The sequence below is a fragment of the Pinus tabuliformis genome, chromosome 5_1, assembly GCF_031772625.1.
Source record: "Pinus tabuliformis cultivar Carrire ecotype Pingquan chromosome 5_1, CPIR1, whole genome shotgun sequence".
In the NCBI taxonomy this organism is placed as follows: domain Eukaryota; kingdom Viridiplantae; phylum Streptophyta; class Pinopsida; order Pinales; family Pinaceae; genus Pinus; species Pinus tabuliformis.
This window is the reverse complement of record NC_142305.1, coordinates 114,187,594-114,208,164: the sequence shown is the minus strand read 5'-3', so window position 1 is coordinate 114,208,164 and position 20,571 is coordinate 114,187,594. Positions and strand designations below refer to the sequence as shown.

Below are 20,571 nucleotides of genomic sequence, written 5' to 3'. Positions count from 1 at the left end.
GGAGGAAAGAAGAATGACATGTCGAAAGTCAAGTGCTTTCATTGTCATGATCTGGGACATTTTGCTACAAATTTTCCACTCAAGAAGTCCAAGAAGAAGTCCTTAGGAGGAGCGGTAGGTGAGGCTCTTGCCTCACAATTCAAATTAGAGTTTACCCTCATCACATTTATGTTGTCATCGATGTTGGGTAGTGTATGGTACCTAGACAATAGAGCTTATTTCCACATTACCGGTAACAAGGAGCTCTTCAGTGATCTTGAGGAGAAGGATCTCTAGATGCATATCGAGATGGATGATGATAGGTGGTATAGTGCTACTAGGTTGAGTACTATTACCTTTCAAAGGGAGTCGAGTTCTCCTCTCACCTTGAGAGATGCCATGTATGTTCCTGGTTTGAAGAAGAACATGGTATCTGTTTCCATGTTGGAGGATAGAGGCTATGATGTGATATTTAGTAAAGGAAAGGTGTTCCTTCATCACATAGCCACGGGCCAGGTAAAGAGGATAGGGATTTGAGTTAAGAATCTCTCTAAGTTGGAGGTAGAAGATTGTGCTGCCTTGTGCATGAAAGAAAACAAGGTGCAGAGTCGAGAAATCGATGAGTTGTGGCACAAACGATTGGGTCACTTGCATCATGGGGCTTTGAAAATCATACAACAAATTTCTACCGGTCTTCCCAAAGGTACACTAGAGCAAGTTGATACATGCAAGGGGTGTACTTTGGGAAAATACACCAAAGCTTGCTTTCACAACAGAGACAATTGAACACAGGAGATCCTTGTTCAAGTCCATTTATATGTGTGTGGACCATTCTCGACAGAATCCATGGCCAAACACATGTATTATGTTATATTTGTTGACGATTTTTCTCGTAAATGTTGGAACATTTTCATGTAGAAGAAAGATAACACTTTTTCAAAGTTTTGTGAATTTAAAGGATTGGTCGAGAAAGATACTGGTAGGAATGTTAAATCTCTAAGGAGTGATAACAGTGGAGAGTATGTGTCAAATGAGTTTAAGAACTTCTATGTGGTATAAGGGATTAAACAAGAGTTGGCATTACCCTATAATCCACACCATAATGGGGTGGCTAAAAGGAAGAGTAGAAACATTATAGGGGAAACGCGGGCAATGTTACATCATCAAGGCCTACCACTACACTTGTGGGTTGATTCATGCACACATCTGTTTATTTGCATAATAGAATCCCTCATTGGATTCTTGGGATGAGTACGCCAGAGGAGGCTTTATCAGGGAAGAGACCAAATGTTGGGCACTTCAGGATTTTTGGGTCATCAGTATATTTCCATGTGACTAAAGATGCACAGAAGAAGCTTGAGCTGACAATAGAGTTGGGGATAATTGTGGGGTACACTGATACACCTCACAACTATCGAGTGTACCTACCGACCAGTGGGATGACATTGATTCGCAGGGATGTCAAATTCGATGAATAGATGGCCATGTGATGTTCCCTTGAGAGGGAGCTTCAGCTACATGTAGATGAGGGGATTTTAGCTCCTAAGGAGGAGGAGCCTTAGATTGATGTGGAGTAGACACATGCAGAGGATCTAGGAGTGGAGGCACCCACTCAGGCAAAGTCTTCCAGAGATGGGAGAAAGCACACCATAGAGGCTGAAATGTTATTGCATGATGTGAGAGAGAATGTGGGAGCATGCACATCACAACGTAGGTAGAGGAGGTCACCTGAGAGGTACATTGGATACATGGCTCTTATGAGTGGATGTGTTGAGACAAAGAATATTCCTTTGAGGAGTCAATGCAAAAACCAGTTTGGGTTGATGCCATGGTGGAGGAGTATGACTCCATTGTTCATGACAATATTTGGGAAGTGGTCCCAAGACCGACAGACAGGTCAGTGGTGAGCTCCCAATGGTTGTACAAGGTAAATGAAGTAGCAGATGGTAGTGTGGAGAAGCACAAGGCCATGTTTTTGGCCCAAGGCTTTTCACAGGTAGAGGGGATTGCCTATGATGAGACCTTTGCTCTTGTTGCAAGGTACTCATCAATCAGATCCATTTTGGCACTATCAGCACAGATGGATTGGAAGATACATTAGATGGATGTAAAGACAACCTTCCTTAATGACATGATTGAGGAATAGGTGTATATTGAGTAGCCTGAAGGTTTTGAGACCTTTAACCGTGATTCACATGTGTTCCGACTCAAGTGAGCGTTGTATGGGTTGAAGCAAGCACCCCATGCTTGGTACACTAGGATCAATAGCTACTTCACCAGGTTGGGCTTCACCAAAAGTGAAGCAAATGAAAACTTGTACCACATTGTGGTGGAAGGTAAATTGTTGATTATTTTTTTATATGTCAACGATTTGATTTTGGCATGCGATTATAAGTTGATCAAGTCTTGCAAGGAGGATCATGCAAGAGAGTTCGAAATGAAGGACTTGGGGTTCATGCACTACTTTATGGGCATGGAAGTATGGCAAGATTATGGCGAACTATTTGTCTCTCAGGGCAAGTATGCCAACGAGATACTCAGGAGGTTCTGCATGGAGAGCAGTAAACCCATGGAGACTCCTCTAGCAGGTAATTGGACAAAGGAGGATGCTACTTTGGGGGAAGTAGTGGAAGTTATTGTTTACAGGAAGCTTGTGGGTTCACTCATGTATTTGGTGAACACACAACCAGACATGTGCTATGCAGTTAACCAACTTAGTCAAGCGATGGTTAGGCCTACTAAGTTGTATTGGAAGGAGACCAAGTATGCATTGAGATACCTCAAAGGCACTACTCAGTATGGATTGTGGTACAAATAGATAGAGGGAGTGAGGCTTCAAGGCTTCATCGATGCAGATTGGGTAGGGAGTCCATCCGACGAGAAGATCACATCAGGAGGGATCTTCAGTATTGGGTCAGCATCTGTTTCTTGGTATAGAAGGAAATAGAGATCAATTGCACTTAGTTTGTCAAAGGCGGAGTACATGGTAGCAAGTCAAGCAACATGTGAGGCCATCTAGGTTAGGAAGATTTTGATTGGCTTGTTTGGTCAGCAAATGGATCAAACTGTGATAATCAGAGTTGTATCAAACTCTCTGACAATCCAGTTTTTCATGATCGTTCCAAGCACATTGATATCTGTTATCATAATCTTCGAGATTGTGCTTTAAGGCAGATTATGTTGTTGGAGTACATTCCCATAGAGGAGCAGGATGCTGACATTTTGACAAAGGCATTGTCAAGATGTAAATTTGGGTTTCACAGAGACATGATTGGGGTACTCATAATCCATTTCTTGTTGAGAGGGAGAGTTGAAAAATGGCACCAAGAAATTCCAATTTAATTTTTCCTTGAATTAAATTGTGAATTAAAATCGAATTATATTCTCATAGCAACTTGTAAATAGTTAATTAAGTTTAAGTGACTTAGGAATTTTGAGTTGGAAGTCTTTCTGTAGTCATGTATGTGTGATCCCTAAATTTTAGGGGTCCAAATTGAGTTTATAATAGTTGTAATTAGATAACTCAATTCCACTGAGTTATAGCTAGTTAAACTAGTTCTAATTGTTGGAGGAACTAGTAGAGGTCTAGTAGTGAGTTGGTGCACTAGTGCATCCTCAGTGCCACACCAACTAATTGAAAATTCACTTAGGAAAAACTCATGCATGTTAGTTCATAAGAATACCCAGTTGAGTCTAGAGTGCAGGGACAATGTACTCTCAGTTGTATGATTTTCTGAGTTGTACAGATCATGTATTCAATTAATTGAGGACCTAGTTTTGGATTGCGTAGTTATGGAGGAAGGATTTCCCAATTAAATATAGGCTAATCCTCTCAAGGTTTGCACAAGGAAATAGGGGCTTGGCAGGCAACAAACTTGGCTAAGTGTTGGCTAGAGTGGGCTTGTGAGGCAAAGATTTGATTATACTTGTGTTGGGAGTGTTCTAGTGAGAACAAGCATAGTATTTTCTTCTCAAATTTCTGATTAATGGAATAAAGATAGTCAAGGTTTTGATCAGTTGCTTTCCCTCGATAAATATTGTGTTATGTGTGATTGATATTCTTCCTCTTTCTGATTATTGTTTTCATCGATCATTATTGCTTTCCACTGTTGAGAGTATAGTAGATTCTTGTCTTATGTTTTAGTACATTACATGAGCTATTGAATCTACATAAAAATCTACATAACACAAATCCCAACATAATTTCATCCTCTAAACTAGGCAATACGAAGGCTGGACAAATAGAGGCTTCAAAATCGAACACATACTCTCAAAATAACTTTTTGTGCAGCCACTACGAAATGATTTCATAGCGGCTACTAAAATCTCGTAGGCATTGGAGAATGATTTCATAGTGCCCCTTAAAAACTTTATTGTGGTTTCCATGAAGGTGAAATGACTTGGTTCTCTCTAGAATTGATTTTCCACGGCCTTGAATTTCTTCTTAACACTAAAAACAACTTACCTTACCTTTCTTCACCGGGTTTGCAATATGAGGGTTCAAATTTGACAGTGATAAATTCATCACAAAGGTGTTTGGATCGTATTAAAAAAAAGAGAGTAGAGTTCTCTATTCTTTGCTAATGGTATTCACCTCACAGAACCCATGCACTCGCTATTCTAGAATATAAAGCAGGGAAAATTTTAAGAAGCCCCCCTAAATTTACATGTATAATAAATGGGCGAATCTCCATGGTATATAGGAAAAATAGAAGGCGATTTTATCAATAATATGATATGTATATATAATTTTTTGGCGAATCTCTCATTAGGCATGGCGAATATTTTACTCAATTATAAAATCTTGTGTTTATTGAATACACAAATGAAATCATTGCATTTCTTTAAAATATCTTTTGTAATCAAAATTACCGATATTTGATACCTTTCGGGGGTTAATAGATCTAGAGTAAAGATGGATCTATGTTGGTTTAATTCCCCCATTTAAATAGGCTACATTCCATGTGAATACCATGGGTCAATACCATGTGCCGTTTTGGTGAATACCATGGGTCAATACCATGTGCCATTTTTATTTTTATTAATACTAATATTAGGGTTAATAATGTTTTTTTGCATGGTATTAATAACAATCTAGTCCATGGTATTTGTCCCATAGTATTTTGCCCATAGGTTTCACCTAAATATAACGCATTTTTTTAGTGTTCTTAAATATAAGGTGACTTATGGAGTAAATATAAAAAAATGTTTTATTTATTTACCATATCTCTCGTTTATTTATATTTTTATTAATTTACCATACCTCTTTTATAAATATGGTATTTGGCCCATAGGATTCACTTAAATAAAACCTCTTTCTTGAGCCTTCATAAATAGAACGAGGGTTATGGACTAAATATAAAAAGAGGTTTTATTTATTTACCATGCGTCTAGTTTATTTATATTTTTATTTATTTACCATACCTTTTGAGTAAGTATAAAAATGTTAATAAATTTACTGCATAACATAAATAATTACTAAGAGGAATAAATATAAAAATGTTAATAAATTTACTGCATAAATAATTACTAAGAGGAATAAATATAAAAATAACCAGCAACAACCATAAACACATAAACACAAATGTTTATCCAGGAAAACCCCAAATCCGGTGAAAAACTCAACCTAATAAGATCTCATTAGCATTGGCCAAAACCCTGGCCAATCCGACCAAGTGAGCCTTCGCCGCTCACCTCCAGGTCTTGCATTACAATGAAGTCCTTCCAGTCTTTTATAAGCTCCATTACATATAATACCACGGGCATAATACTATGGGTGCACAATACCATGTGCCCCAAAACCATCACTGTAGTCCTTCCAGTCTTTTATAAGCTCCATTACATATAATACCACGGGCATAATACTATGGGTGCACAATACCATGTGCCCCAAAACCATCACTGTTTAACCTCGTCAACTTTGACTCTGTCCCGAGTCAAGTTTACCTAACAAAAAAAAAGTTTTATTTATTTACCAAACCTCCACTTTACTTATATTTTTATTTGTTTACACCCTTGCATGTATATAAGGTGATTTATGGAGTAAATATAATTTATTTATTTATTTATTTACCATACTTCTCTTTTTTTTATACAAAGTTCGGTTGCTGTTCATTAACTGAAAAAAGATGAGGCTAAAGCCTTACATAGGTTGCTTCTGGAGCAATGATGATCCAAGGAGTTACAAAAAGGAATTTTTCCTTGGTCCTTATCTTAACTAGACTACTACTAGTGCTACTTAAGCTACTGTAGATATTAACATACTGCTGTCCCCAAAATTTGCACTTACAAAGCATGATTAGTCGATCTCAATGTGACTCATTTTTCTGGCTGTTGATCCTTCTGGGTCCATATCAACTTCAATGGGTTTGGCGCTTGAGGAGGAGGTTGCCTCTTTCTTTTCCAGCATTTTCTTGAGGGCATCAATCTTTTCTTCAGCATGTATGCATTTTTCTTCTGCATGAATACATCTGTTGTGCAGCGCACTGTATTGTTCGTGGAGGGTGTGGACCCTATGTAGAAAGAGATTCATTTCTGCTCTATATTTGTCATGGAGGATCTTGACTTGTTCCTCCAGTCTGTTCTCCAGAATGCGGATTTTATCTTCAAATCGATTCTCCATGCTGCGGACCAAGTCTTCCAGTGCTCTTTGCTGGGCTCGAAGTTCATTGAACTCTATGTTCAAATCGCGGCAGTGGAAGCAGTCCTCTGGGCGCTCCATATTTTCTTTTGACTGAATGTTTGTTGTGTTCTCTTGCTTTGTCTGTTGGCTGTGCCGATTCTCTTGATTACTGATATGGCTTCTGCTGAGACTCTCTGCTACAATGGGATCTCTTACAAGACCGCACGAAGGATGCCTGAGATTGCCACTTATACCCTTTATGATCTGATGACTCTCAACGGTGCTCCCACTGTGTAACAGAGTGAGAGCAGAGCTTCTAGAACTCTTACTGATCTTGCTTGTATTCTTCTTGCTTGGATAACCTCCGTAACCGGCTTTACTCTCGAAGTTGCAATGGGATTTTCCAAAAGTGAGTTGGAACGAATGTGATGGAGGGGTACTTAAGGAGTTTCTCCGGATATACTGGCGGGAGAGGTTTCTCCTTATCCCGATACTCCTTTGAAATGAAGGGGTGCGTAAGGTATTCCTCTGTCTATACTGGCGGGAGATAGGACTGCTCTTCCCGACGCGATTTTGATTTCTTCTACGCATATCTTGGTTGGGATCACCAGCTCTGTGGCAAGGACGATTTTCTGCGCTGTAAATCTTGACTCCTCCGATTTGAGTTGTGCTTCCTTGCTGTTTGCACATGCCGGTGCTGTCATACTTATCCTCTCTGACCTGAGATCCTTTGGATTGACTGCTGTGGTAGATTCTGTAGGATGTGAGACCACACGTTTCGATTGGATAATCGTGCTTCATGGAAGCGATTGAGTGGAGACGTGATCATTGCAGCGGAGCTGCCCTTTGGGTTGGTGACATGCTTGATTGGCATGATAGTCCGCCTTTTTATTAAGACCCCTTAGAATGTGGAAATAGTGGGCTTCCTCTATCAGTTTATGTAGATTTTGATTTCTATTATTGATTTGTTGCAGTAGAGTGTTTGGTGTAATTTGTTTTTGCTCCATAAGCCGAATGATAATTGCTGAGTCGCCGAGGACATTAACTTTCTTGATGCCCAGATTGATGACCTGGGTTAGTCCTTGATATAAAGCCAGCCCTTCAGCCCGATTGTTGGTCAGGTCTCCCAATCCCCATTCAAAATACAAGATTGTTGTGCCATTTGCGTTGCATATAACACCTCCGGCGCCTGCTTGACCCGGATTGGATTTTGAAGCTCCATCAAAAAAGAGACAATATTTGTTGCAGTTACTCAACCAGAGGGCGAATTCCTCCTCCTTGGGTCTCAGTTTCCATGCTGTAGCTGTCTCTTTTGTTTTTGAATTGTCCTTTTCTGATTCATAGTTACTGATTACGCTGCCATAGTTGATTAGGTCTCTTTCCTCAACACTGAGGCTGCTGAGGTTGATTTTGCTGTGGGAGCGAATGGTCACAGCCTCAACAGCTAAGCTTATAGCTTTGTGGCATATATATCTTGTGTTGTGGTTTTTGTCTTGGAACACTTTCTTATTTCTTGCTATCCAGATGCTCCATAGCATTGTTAAGGGTAAAGTGCTCCAAATTCTCTGAGATAGTTTGATTTTCTTGCTCTTCCATGGGCAAAGCTTCTTCCAATTTTTGATTGCCTCTGCTATACTTGGGTTGGGCTTCCACTCTGTTCCTCCTACAGCAGCTAGATCTTTCCAGCAATTAGCAACCACTTGACAGTCTATAAACAGATGCTGTATAGTCTCTTCTGCTTGTAGACATATTGGACATCTGGAGGGGCCTAAGATGCCTCTTTTTTTGAGGTTTTCAGCTGTTAAAATTTTCCCTTTCAGTAGGAGCCAGCAAAAGAATTTGACTTTAGGGGGGGCCTCTGCTTTCCAAACTAGCTTCCAATGGTTCCATATGTCCTGTGGAAAGGTATTGGCGCAGAGGTGATGATATCCTACTTTGGTCGTGTACTCCGTGCCTGATGGGTCCCATCGAAAGCTGTCTCTAGCTCCCTTCTGAATCGGGGCTTTGCTGTGTAATTGATCTTTGAGAGCGATGAAATTTGGTTGCAGATCCCTTGGGTAGTTCGGCAGTTCCCAGCCAATCCAATCTTGGGAGGAATCTCCCCACTTAGAGATTTGTGCTAGGTTCCAGATTCCTTTGCTATGTAACCAGTTTAGAGCTGGAAGAACATCTTCTTTGGATTCTATTGGATTATGGCCAAGGATTCTATCTTTAGATATGCTTATGCTGCTTCCCTCTCCTGGAACTTTGGACACATGCTGGGTCATGATAGGAATAATTTTCTTGCATAACTTCCAGATGTTGGAGCTGTCTCTGTTGGGTATGTTTACCTCTAGGAGCTTGTGCCTAGAAGTGCTGAGATACTTGGCTTCTAAAACCGATTTCCACCAGGCAGGGTTCCCCGTGATTAATCTCCAAACTATTTTAGCCCCGAGAGCTAGATTCAAAAGATATGGAGACCTTATTCCGAGACCTCCCTTTTCTTGGGGCTGAATGACACTTTTCCAACCGACCAAATTGAATTTTTTTTTCTCTGATTTCCCTCCTTGCCAGAGGAAAAAACGAAGGGCCTTTTCCAATTTGTGGTGAAAATTCATTGGAGCTTGTAACAAAGTAAACCGATAGATAGGGAGAGAGATCAAACCTGATTTGAGAAGAACAAGACGGCCTGCTGGGTTCAACCACATGGTTCCCCATTGCTGGATTTTCCTTTTGATTTTGTCAAGAATTGTGTTCCAAGTTTCTATCTTCAGAGGGCCTTTGCTCACTGGCATTCCTAGGTAGGTGAAGTGGTTCCATTCGACCTTGTAAGAGACCTCTAAGATATTTGCAATACTTTGAATGTTGTGAGCCGAAGTATTCCATCCATATATGCAGCTTTTGTCTTGGCTTATTCTTCCTCCTGAACACTCCATAAACTGGTCCAGGATCCTTTTGAAGCGCCTAGCAATGATAGTCGAAGCACCTCCCATTAGAAGGGTGTCATCAGCAAATTGAGAGTGGTTGATGTTCTTTGTGCCCTGCTCGAATTTAATCCCTGTTATTAGACCTGCCCTTCTATTGTAATCCAGCGCTTTGCTGAGGGATTCAGCCATGAGAATAAAAAGGTAGGGGGAGAGGGGACAGCCTTGCCTTAGGCCTCGGGAGGATTGAAAGGCTGTGCAAGGTCGTCCATTCACAAGAGGCGAGATCCAGGGATTGGAGATACATGCTTTGATCATGCAAATGAAGGTGTCATTGAATCCTAGCTTGCTTAGGACGGCATAAAGGAAGGAGTGATTGACTCTATCGAAAGCATTTGCTAAGTCAAGTTTAAGAATAAAACCTTTTTCCTTTCGACTAAGGCTGGAATGAATAGCTTCTTGTACCAGAAGGATAGAGTCGGAAATATGCCTGTTGGATAAAAAACCACCCTGGTTTTCAGAAATCAAGGAAGGAAGGAGAGGCTTAAGCCTTGTGGATAGGATTTTTGTGATTATTTTGTAGGCAGAGTTGCATAGGGATATTGGACGGAATCTGGAAAAGGAGGTTGGCCGATTCTCTTTAGGTATGAGGGCTAAATAGGTTGAATTTGTATAGCCTCCTATTTTGCCCTTTCTTAAGACCCACCGTATCATTTTGAGGATATCCTTTTTAATCAATGACCAAAATTCTCTATAGAAACTGATTGGAAATCCGTCTGGGCCTGGGGCTTTATCCGGGTGGAGGCTCCATATCGCCTTTTTGATTTCCTCCTCATCAACTTCTTTTGTGAGACTGTTATTCATTTCTGGAGTGACTTCACTGCTCATGTGCTGGAGAAAATTTGCGTAGTCCACCTCATTGTTGTCCTCGGTCAAGAGAAGTTTGAAGTGGGCTGTTGCTGCTTCCTTGATAGCGCCTTGAGATTCGTGTATGTTCCCTTCTCCATCTCGGATTGTGTTCACTGTGTTACTTGTTTTTCTTATTGTGGCTTGTTTGTGAAAGTAAGAGGTGTTTTTATCACCTTCACGTAACCATGTTTGCCGAGATTTTAATCTCCATTTGCTCTCTTCGTCTCTAACAGTTTGAGTTAACGCTGCATACAACCTGATTTCGTTTTGCCTGGCTTGCTGGGTGAGTCCTTCCACTTCTATATTTTGCTGTAGTTTTTCAAGCTGCTGTTTGATTTCTTTTTTTGCTGCCTCGGGTTCCTTGTAGTTGGTTTTTGCCCATGCCTTTAGCGCCTGCCTTGTTTGCTTAATTTTCGATTCCCAGATAAATATAGGGGAGCCCTCCACGTGTTGCGACCATGCCTGCTTAATTATGTCACGGGCTGTTGGTATATGTTTCCAAAGGGAGGAGAATCTGAAAGGGATGGCGCCAAGATGGCTTTGACTTTGCAGAGTAAGAGTGATGGGGAAATGATCTGAGGCGGAAGAATTGAGGATTTCAGACTGTCCGATAGAGAAAGAGGAAAGGAAGGCAATATTGACTAGAAAACGGTCAAGTCGCTCCATTATATTACCTGCTCCCAATCGCCTATTACTCCATGTATATTTGCGGTTCTTGGGCTTTAGATCCACTAGATCTTTATCTTGCATAATGCGTTCCAGCCGGTTTCGACATTGGTCAGCAGTAAAGTTCCCTCCTCTTTTTTCATTTGAGTGCAAGATCAGATTTAGGTCCCCTGCTAGGATGAGATTGTTATCATTATCTCCATCTAACTCTTCTTCTAAGGTGGTCCAGCAGATCTCTTTTTCCCTAAAATGATTGGGAGAATAGATGTTGTAGATTTTTACCTCTTTGCCATTGTCCTTGTCTTCCAGCTTAATGCTTATCCAATGCTGTTGTGTTTTGATCACGTTGCAGCTCCATTTGTTTACATTCCACATTGTTAAAATACCCCCTGAAGCTCCCCTAGCTTCGCTGGTACAGCCTTCATACTGCTTTTGCTGATCAATGAGTTTGCTGATTTCGATCTGACTTAGTTTTGTTTCTTGAACAAGTAGGATATCTGGCTTTTCACTGCGGATTAACTCCGTGAGGGCAGCTTTTTTGGAGGGGTGCCCTAGTCCCCTGCTGTTCCAGGACAGCACTTTTATCATTATTTACCTGTATTGTGCAGAGGTGCTCGCCTCTCTTTACCTTTGAGGTTGTTTTCCTTATCCGAGATTCCTAGTATGAAGGTTTCGATCGGCGTCTGTGATCCCATTGCAATGTCCTTTTGTGCACTTTCCTCTCTATGCTGTTTTGCCGATTTCCTTCCTGGTCCATGTTTTTTCTGAGGCTCACTGGAAACTACTAGATCCTTTGATAGGCTTCTTGTGATTCTAGTTGAGGTATTATCCGGGGAAGGCTGAGAGATATGGGGGGGTGAAGTAGATTGATGCTCAGGTTCTTGAATGGGATCTTCCTCTGAGAGGGATGCAAAAGGGTTTGAAGACGGAGGGATGGGAGGATCAGATGACCGAGGAGGGGAAGGTGGAGAGGGAGAAGTTACTTGCTGAGAGGAGGGGGGTGGAGGCCCTGAGCTGGACGGATGCATGGAGGAGGGGGGATTTTTCGATGAGGGCTCAGCTGTATCTTGCAGAGGGTTTATTTTTTTTTTTTTTCGGACTATTTCCCATGCTTCCTCGGGAGCTTCTTTGCTACTATTATCCTCTGATCTAAATTTGGTGCATCTGTTAGCAAAATGACCATATTCATGGCATACCTTACATTTGAAGGGGAGCTGCTCGTAATCCACTTGCTGAATGTGCGTCCAATGGTCGACTTTGAGTTTGACTGCTTCTGGTAAGCCTTTACCTAGGTCCACTTCTACGCATATCCTCGCACAAGCATACATATTCTCCTTTGGTTCCGATCTGTCCACATATTTCCCCACAGCATTTCCGATAGCACGAACAGATTCATCTCCCCAGCAGTGAAGTGGGAGATGTGGCAGTCGAACCCATACCGGGACCGCATTAGGGACATCCATTTCTGGATCAAAATCAGGAGTCCATCGGTTGAGATAAAGTCCTCTGGTGTCCATGAAATAAGGTCCGTTTCTGAATATGAGGTTGCGATCTTCCACTGATTCAAAGAGGAAGGTGTAGAATCCCCTTCCACAAAATCTTATAGCGATTTTCCCTTGGACCATCGCATTCCAGTTCCTTTCCACCCATTTTTGTACCGTGCGAGGGGAAGGCCATAATCCTGTGAATTGTCCAACTAATCCACGGTCTGCTAGAGCTACAGCAGCTCTTCTTGGTAGCGCTGAGGGCAGAGGGATCTCCGGTATTTCATCCAGTTTCTTAATAAACTTTGAAGCTGTGGGACGGATTCGTTCCTTATTGGTCTCTGGAACGAGCGAGGCAAATGCTTTCTCCATTTCAGATTGCTCCTGAGAGGGTTGAGTCATGATTCCGCTCAGAGAAGAAAGAGGGCAGCAGGGGAGCAAACGAATCGAAAGAGGAGAAGGCAGGAGCCTTAAGGGGCGAGGGCAGAGGGCGCAACTGCCGCAGAGCAGCTGCGGGGAGGGCAGGAGGCCCGAGGAGAGAAAACCCGAGCTCGGGAGAGCAGGAGGCTCCGGCCACGAGACCAGGTCAGGGCTGCGGCCCAGCAGCGGAGCTGCCAGGCGCGGCAGGCTCAGGCGGTTAAGGGCAAAACCAGAGGGGGCCGCTGTCCATCTTCCTCAGAGCGCAGTCTCTTTTTTCGGTCCTCATTTTTTATTTACCATACTTCTCATTTATTTATATTTTTATTAATTTACCATACCTCTTTTATAAATATGGTATTTGGGCCTTTGGCCCATAGGATTCACTTAAATAAAACCTATTCTTGAAAATGGGCGAATGCATTCACTTAAATAAAACCTGTTCTTGAAAATGGGCAAATGGAAGGTTGTAACTCCTAATTTCAAGGGCTAAATTTACCTTTTTTACCCTCTCCCTTAAAATAAGGTGGGCTATTTGAGGTGATTTGTAAAAGTGTACTATGATACAAAATAATTGCCCACTAAAAATTTAAAACCCCTTAATTTCGCCAAAGGGCGAACATTCGCCCCTAAAATCACCCCTAATATAAAGACACTTTATTTCTAGAGCTTTACGCTGACACCACAAGAACAAAAGGGAAAATGGGAAAAACACGACAATGGAAGCTTGAAAGTTTAGATTCTTAATGAAAATCGACTGAACAAGTGCATAATTTTAAAGATAAGAAATGCACAAGAATAAAATATGATTAAAAAAATTCATTAAAAAAATGATTTGCTTCAAACACAGGTTTCGATTCAATCAAACAACAACAATTTACAATCCCATTTGCCATTCAATTTCGCCATTCACACAAAAAATACTTTATGGTTCACACATATTGGAAAGTACAACAATTTGCAATTTCAGGACTGTAGTTGCACACAGAAACAACGAGTTCCTTGGAATATTGTGGAACCAACATCAAGTCAAAGACCTTGTCACAAGCTTTCCAACAACATAGATGATGCCTCAATCTGAATTTGTATGAGGTATTTATTTCCAGGCAAATTTTTGGTCAAATTTGACCCACTGGCTAAATTTAACAGAGCGCCAAGTAAATTTGGAGCACCACCAACTTTGGAAGTCCTACCAAATTTGGTAGACTTCGACTAAATATAGTGAGACTGCCAAATTAAGTTAGTGGCTTTTCTAAAATTAGCGGAACTGCTAAATATAGTAGAACCCTACTAAAGTTGAGGCCTAATGGTGTATTTTGGTATGTACTTGATTTTATCTTGATGAGATGGATGAAGTGACCTCACCATTATTCAAGCAAGGTCCAAAGAGGGTCTTCTTTATGTTGCTTCTTCTTTAAGTATTTTCATACATGGTTTTTACATGCTCTTTCATGAAATTATGCTAACATCAACAAAATAAAATATCTTGAATAATTTTGGTGACTTAGAGATTCCATATCATTTGCCTCCCAAGATAATGTGGAGGATTGGAAATTAAGGACCCAGTGTTAATGAATCTCACCCTAGGGGGGAAATTGTTTGGAAATTGATTTCCGATTCAAAGGAGTGGTAGAAGGTAACATTTCTAAAGAAATATTTTGATAAAACTTGTTTTCTCAAAGCTAAAAATGTTGAATGGAATTGTGGTGGTTCCAATATCTGGAAGCTATGTAAGGTTGCGACCCCTTTAATAATATAAAGTATTGGCTAACGCGTAGGCAATGGAGCCATAATCAAACTCTAGAAGGATAATATCCATTTGCAATTTTTGAGAATGGGGTAGTATGAAATCAATGACCTTGTGGAATGGTTGATAGGGAAAGGTGTTGAAATATTGAAGGACATCTCCATTTGAGACGAGTTTGGTGCGTGGAAAGGTTGGGATTATGCTGGTCTTCCAACTCATCTTCATATTCAATGGGACTCTTTGTTCTCCTCTCTGAAAGGCCTAACTCCCATTGATCATGTTTTTATGGATATGTGTTCTTGGAGGTCAAGTAAATCCCTCCATTACTATGTTAAGGAGGGATATCGAGTATTGATGAGTAAGCTTCTGCATCTTGCTCCCTCGAAATTATCGAAAAAGATCTGGGTAAAAGATGCTCTTCCTAAGTTTAATTATTTTTGTTGGATGTTGGCCCATGGGAAAATAATAACCACTGAAAACCTCAGACGTAGAAACATTCATGATCCATTTATATATGTTCTATTTAAATCGAAGGAATAATCGATCCCTCACTTATTCCATTTCTGCTCCTTCTCATTATCAGTTTGGAAATGAGCTTTTGAAAAAGTTTATTTGTTAAATTCTATTCCAAGAAGTTGGCAAGAAATGGTTGTTTTTATGAAAATATCCATTGCAAGTGATAGAATCCAATCTTCTTTAGCTCAAAGATTCTAGGTTTATTTGCCAAATTTTTTGTGCTGGACTATTTGGTTAGAAAGGAACAAAGTTATTTTCAAAGATGAGCCTCCTTCTTCTCATTACACGACCTTAAAGCCCAATGTTTTTTTGTTCGAATCCATCTCAGCTTGAGGTCTCAAAGAAGCTAATATTGAAGAATTATTTGCCTTAGAGAAGAGTTGGATTAAAATTCTAACTCTCCCAGATCAAGTTGTTAGCTTCATTCCCTCCCAAATGCTCATAAATTACCTAAAATAATATTGGGGCAGTGCGGACTTTCAAATTTGGAAAAGAAGTCAATCCTCAACTTTGTTGTTTTCTTATGGTGTTTCGAAAGGAAATCCAGGGGTGATAGGAGTGGGAGGGGTGTTATATAGCCCTGAGGAACAATGTTCAACTTTGCTTAGGGCCTGTGCACAACTACTAATAATCAGGAAAAATTCTTGGTGTTGTGGAAAGGTTTGGAGATTTCCATAAGCAAAGGAATAAAGAGATTAATGGTCCTGGGAGATTCTATGATTATCATTAGGTAGATCTCCAAAGTGACATTGAAAAGAAACTTTGACACCCCTGTAATTGTGAATAGGATAGTCTTGCAAATCAAGAATTTTGAGGAGATCTCCCTCTTCCACATTCTTAGACTTCTGAATGATGGGGCAAACAAATTTGCCAATCATGGGTCTGAGCTTTGGAAACGAATTATAGAAATAAAATTTGGGCAAGGGAATTTCTTCCAAATTCCATGAATCATGATCATTTGGTTGTAGCACAGCTCAGTCCCTTGCTATCTTGCGGGAGGACCTTGGTTATTGGATATTTTGTTGTAAATGATATACACATGGTGCTCTCTACATTTGGCTCTAATAATTTGATATCTAATCATTTTAGCTTCTTTGGTCCTTGATGTTGGAAAATTAGAAAGGTAGTAAATCTTTTCTTGATCTTGATAATTACATGTGATGTTACTTATTATTACGATTCTTTATATCTTTCTTCCTTTAGTTCATCAAGCAATGACCAAAAGCAACAACATATAAAACAATGGACACAAGAAGTAGGCACATGCCAGGGAAAAACCCCCCTCGAGGGGAAAGCCCAGTCAAATTAATTCTTCCTTTCGATAGTATTCCTTGAGACTCTTCACCCTAGACCTTAACCATACCTTCCCTCCACACCAAGTCAGCCTCCATAAGATTGATATCTTCCCAACACTTTGACTATGCAACAACTTGCAGTAGCTCACTGCTTCTAGCGGTAGTCCAACTTGGGAGACTTCGTTCTCCCAATTTAGAGCACGAAACAGAGAGAGACCACCACCAAAATTTCGATTTTCCTTGACTCCTTAGCCTCCCCAAACTCACATTCACTTCGGCTTCCCGACAATAGACTTTCCCGGCTTCCTACTTCACACTTCTTCCCAACACACTGATTTTCGCACTTCTTCTCGGAAAACTGATTTTCACACTTCTGCCCAGAAGAGAGAGAATGAGAAGTGATGTTCCGAATGAATTCGTAGTCCTTCCTTTTATAGGCTTCTTGTGGGGTCAAATGGGTCCTTAGGCTGACTTGATCTTGTCTTAGGCCGACATGGTGTGGAGGTTACATAATTCATATTTGACTCAATACTTAACCTTTTTACATGATTCAAAAGCCTAAGGGTCTCTTTAAATGTACGATAATTATTTAGACCCAGAATAAATCCTAGAAGTCCTCAGTGGAGACTTTGACCTAAAACATGGTGACCCGAGCATGAAACCCATGCTTTAGTAAGTCACAATAATAATAATAATAATAATTCTTTTCTTTATTCTTTTGATAAGTACATTACATAATGACTCAAATACATTATTGAAGACCAAACATAGTTACTTTTTCCAACACTTGAGGATGGGTGGAATGTCAACCTGAAACATTAGACAATATCCTCTAGTTATTTACACAATAACCATATCCAAAAATATCAATATTACATTAATTATGGACTATGGAAACATACATTCTCTTAAAATGTAAAATAATTTGATAAAAATTTTAATAATATTCTAAAATTAGTTTTATAAATTTAAGTTCAATTTAAACCAAAAAGAATATTTACCTTATTTAAACTAGGCTCAAATAAAAAAAATGCTTTACTAAAAAAATATATATATATATATATATAAAATACAACCTGAAAATAACCTAAAAGTAAAAGAGGGGTAGATTAGTTATAAAAACTTTTCAAAATTAGAGGTAGATTGATAAAGATTTGAAATTTAAAAGTAATTAAAATAATAGTTAATTGATAACTTTTTAAAATTTAAATTAAATTATTTTGAACATAAAGGTTTTATAGTTGAAGATCAAATTATTTTGAGCATAAATTATATTTAAAAATAAAAAATACAACCGGAATGGGTAGATTAAATTAGAGGTAGGTTGATAAAGATTTGAAATTTAAAAGTATTTAGAATAATAATTAATTGATAACTTTTTAAAATTTAAATTAAATTATTGTATGGGTAGATTAAATTAGAGCTAGATTGATAAAGATTTGAAATTTAAAAGTAATTAGAATAATAGTTAATTAATAATTTTTTAAAATTTAAATTAAATTATTTTGAACATGAAAGTTTTATAGTAGAAGATCAAATTAGTTTGAGAATAAAGGTTTTAATATATGAAAATCATAATCATGTTATTGGAAATTTTTATGTTAATAAATATATAGATTATTGTAATTTTATTGTAATTTTTTGGGAAACAATGACGCTAATGTTTTTTTATAGTTTACCAAAAAATTAAAATATTTTGTGTTTATTAAAATTAAAATTTTCTTTTACAAATAGTTTGCAATTAGAAATAGTTTGTAATGAAATGAAGATGCAAATTTTAAATTTATATTCGCAAGGAATTTTATGATTTACAAAAAAAATTTACAATAAAATAAAATAAAATAAAATAATATATATATATATATATATATATTTTACAAATAGTTTGTTTCATGTAATTAAATATAAATACAAACTTTTAGATGATTTTTTCAATTTTTTTTTGAAGTATGAAATGAAAATGGAAACTTTTAATTATATTTACAAATAATTGTTATTAGTGTAAATTGTTTTTTTTTTAATCAGGGAAATTCTCAACTGGGTATATGAGGTGGATTCTAGTTGCTACCACGTCTAGTACATGAGGTCGATTTTAAGTCAAAAGCATTGTAAATTGTATTTTTCATTTTTTAAATGTTATACATTAAATAATGTAATTGTCATAAATTAAATAATATAATGATATATAATTAAGTTAGAATTTATCATATGTGTATTAATTGGTTTATGTGGGGTTTAATCTTTATTAAGTTTTAGGTTTAAATCTTATAAAGATAGAGTAAGAGTGGAAGTCAATTGTGGTGTTACACCGTTCTAGTAAAGGTTCAAACTTAAATTTGCCAATTTCGTACTCACGTGGCATGGGGCCACTCATTTCACACTCACATGACATGGAAAGGTTCAAGCTTAAATTTGCCAATTTCATACTCACATGACATGGGGCCATTGATTTCATACTCACGTGACACAAAAAGGTTCAAGCTTAAATTTGTCAATTTCGTACTTGTACTCACATGACACATGGGGTTGTTGATTTCATTCTAACATGACAGGGGTCGATTCTGACCGCTACCATTATAACTCTTAGGTGATTACTTATACCCCTTTCACATATACAAGTGCAACAAGAGATTTGAATCCTGAACCTTATGGTACATAACACTTCATTTTCACAACTATCACCCATCGAAACTAAAAATTCAAACTTAATTATATTTTATATAATTATAATACTAAATTACTTTAATAAATGTTCAAATTTAATTAAATCTTAAATAATAGTGTATCACTCTTCCATTTAATATAAAGTTATCTAAATAATAAAATATAAGCTTACCGCAACTTAATTATATCCAAATAATAAAATATAGACCTACATCGACTTAATCATACCCAAATAATAAAATATATATAACTAGGCTTAAAAAAAATTGGAAAAAGAAAATGCTAAAAATAATGCGCAGTAGATTTTAGGATTTTATTAGGCAAAACTTTATCGAAGGCATTTGCATTCGTACGGTCCCGTAGCTCAGTTGGTTAGAGCATTGGTCTTATGGTAAGATCGGAGGAAGCCGAAGGTCGCGGGTTCGAGCCCCTCCGGGACCATTTTGATATCCAAAACAACAAGCGGGTAAGATCAGAGGAAACCGAAGGTCATATTCAGAACAGCAAGCGTTCGAGCGCCGCCTGAGAGAACAATGAATTGTTTAGTAGATGCTATATAATTGCCTATTTAATAATTTTGATATTCCAATGCCTCTGACAGAACGACGACGCGTGTTCGAGCCCCGCCGGCACTATTTTGGTATTCAAATGTCTCTGACTGAACGAATAATTGTTTTGCCGGAACAGCATTCAAAACTGTAACCCAGACCTTGCTTTATCATGACCATCGCTTAAATCTGGCTTCAAAATGCTCAGAAATAGATTCTCATATCGAAGTAATTACTTATTACAGTTTTTCCTCCACTCCACTTCCATGTACATACAGAAGAGAAGCATATTTTCATCGTTGGCATTTTTTTCCTCCACTCCACTTCCATGTACATACAGAAGAGAAGCATATTTTCATCGTTGGCATTTTTTTCCTCCACTCCACTTCCATGTACATACAGAAGAGAAGCATATTTTCATCGTTGGCATTTTCCTCATGCTCGTTGTTGATCCTTCCTTCAAAGGGCCTGTCACAATCCAGGATAATTTTATTGATTCAATTCAATTGTTGAAATTACTTATTACAATTTTTTCTCAGCTGAAGCATTTGTATGTTGAGAAGGATATTAATCATTGCTGCACCAAGCTTACTTGATTAAATTCAATTGCTTAATATAACTAAAGTATTTCAGCTTCCTTGTGAATAAGCATAATAAATATGCATTTCCATATTTAAAATGACATGAGATTGAAGTCCTCAGTGATAAACTGTGAGGATAACAAGATATTCAATCAGCATAAAAAATAGTGTCTACACATGTAGCAAATCATACATGTAACTTCTAATGACCTCATACTCACACAACCATTAACCCTACAA

General features: G+C 38.5%; 1 non-coding gene across 1 annotated transcript; it reads left to right on the top strand.

Annotated features, from left to right (window-relative positions):
* Positions 1-19,555: 19,555 nt before the first annotated feature.
* TRNAI-UAU (transfer RNA isoleucine (anticodon UAU)) lies at positions 19,556-19,643 on the top strand. Its single transcript is given in 2 exon segments — positions 19,556-19,593; positions 19,608-19,643. It is a non-coding gene; the product is annotated as a tRNA-Ile (tRNA).
* Positions 19,644-20,571: the final 928 nt, after the last annotated feature.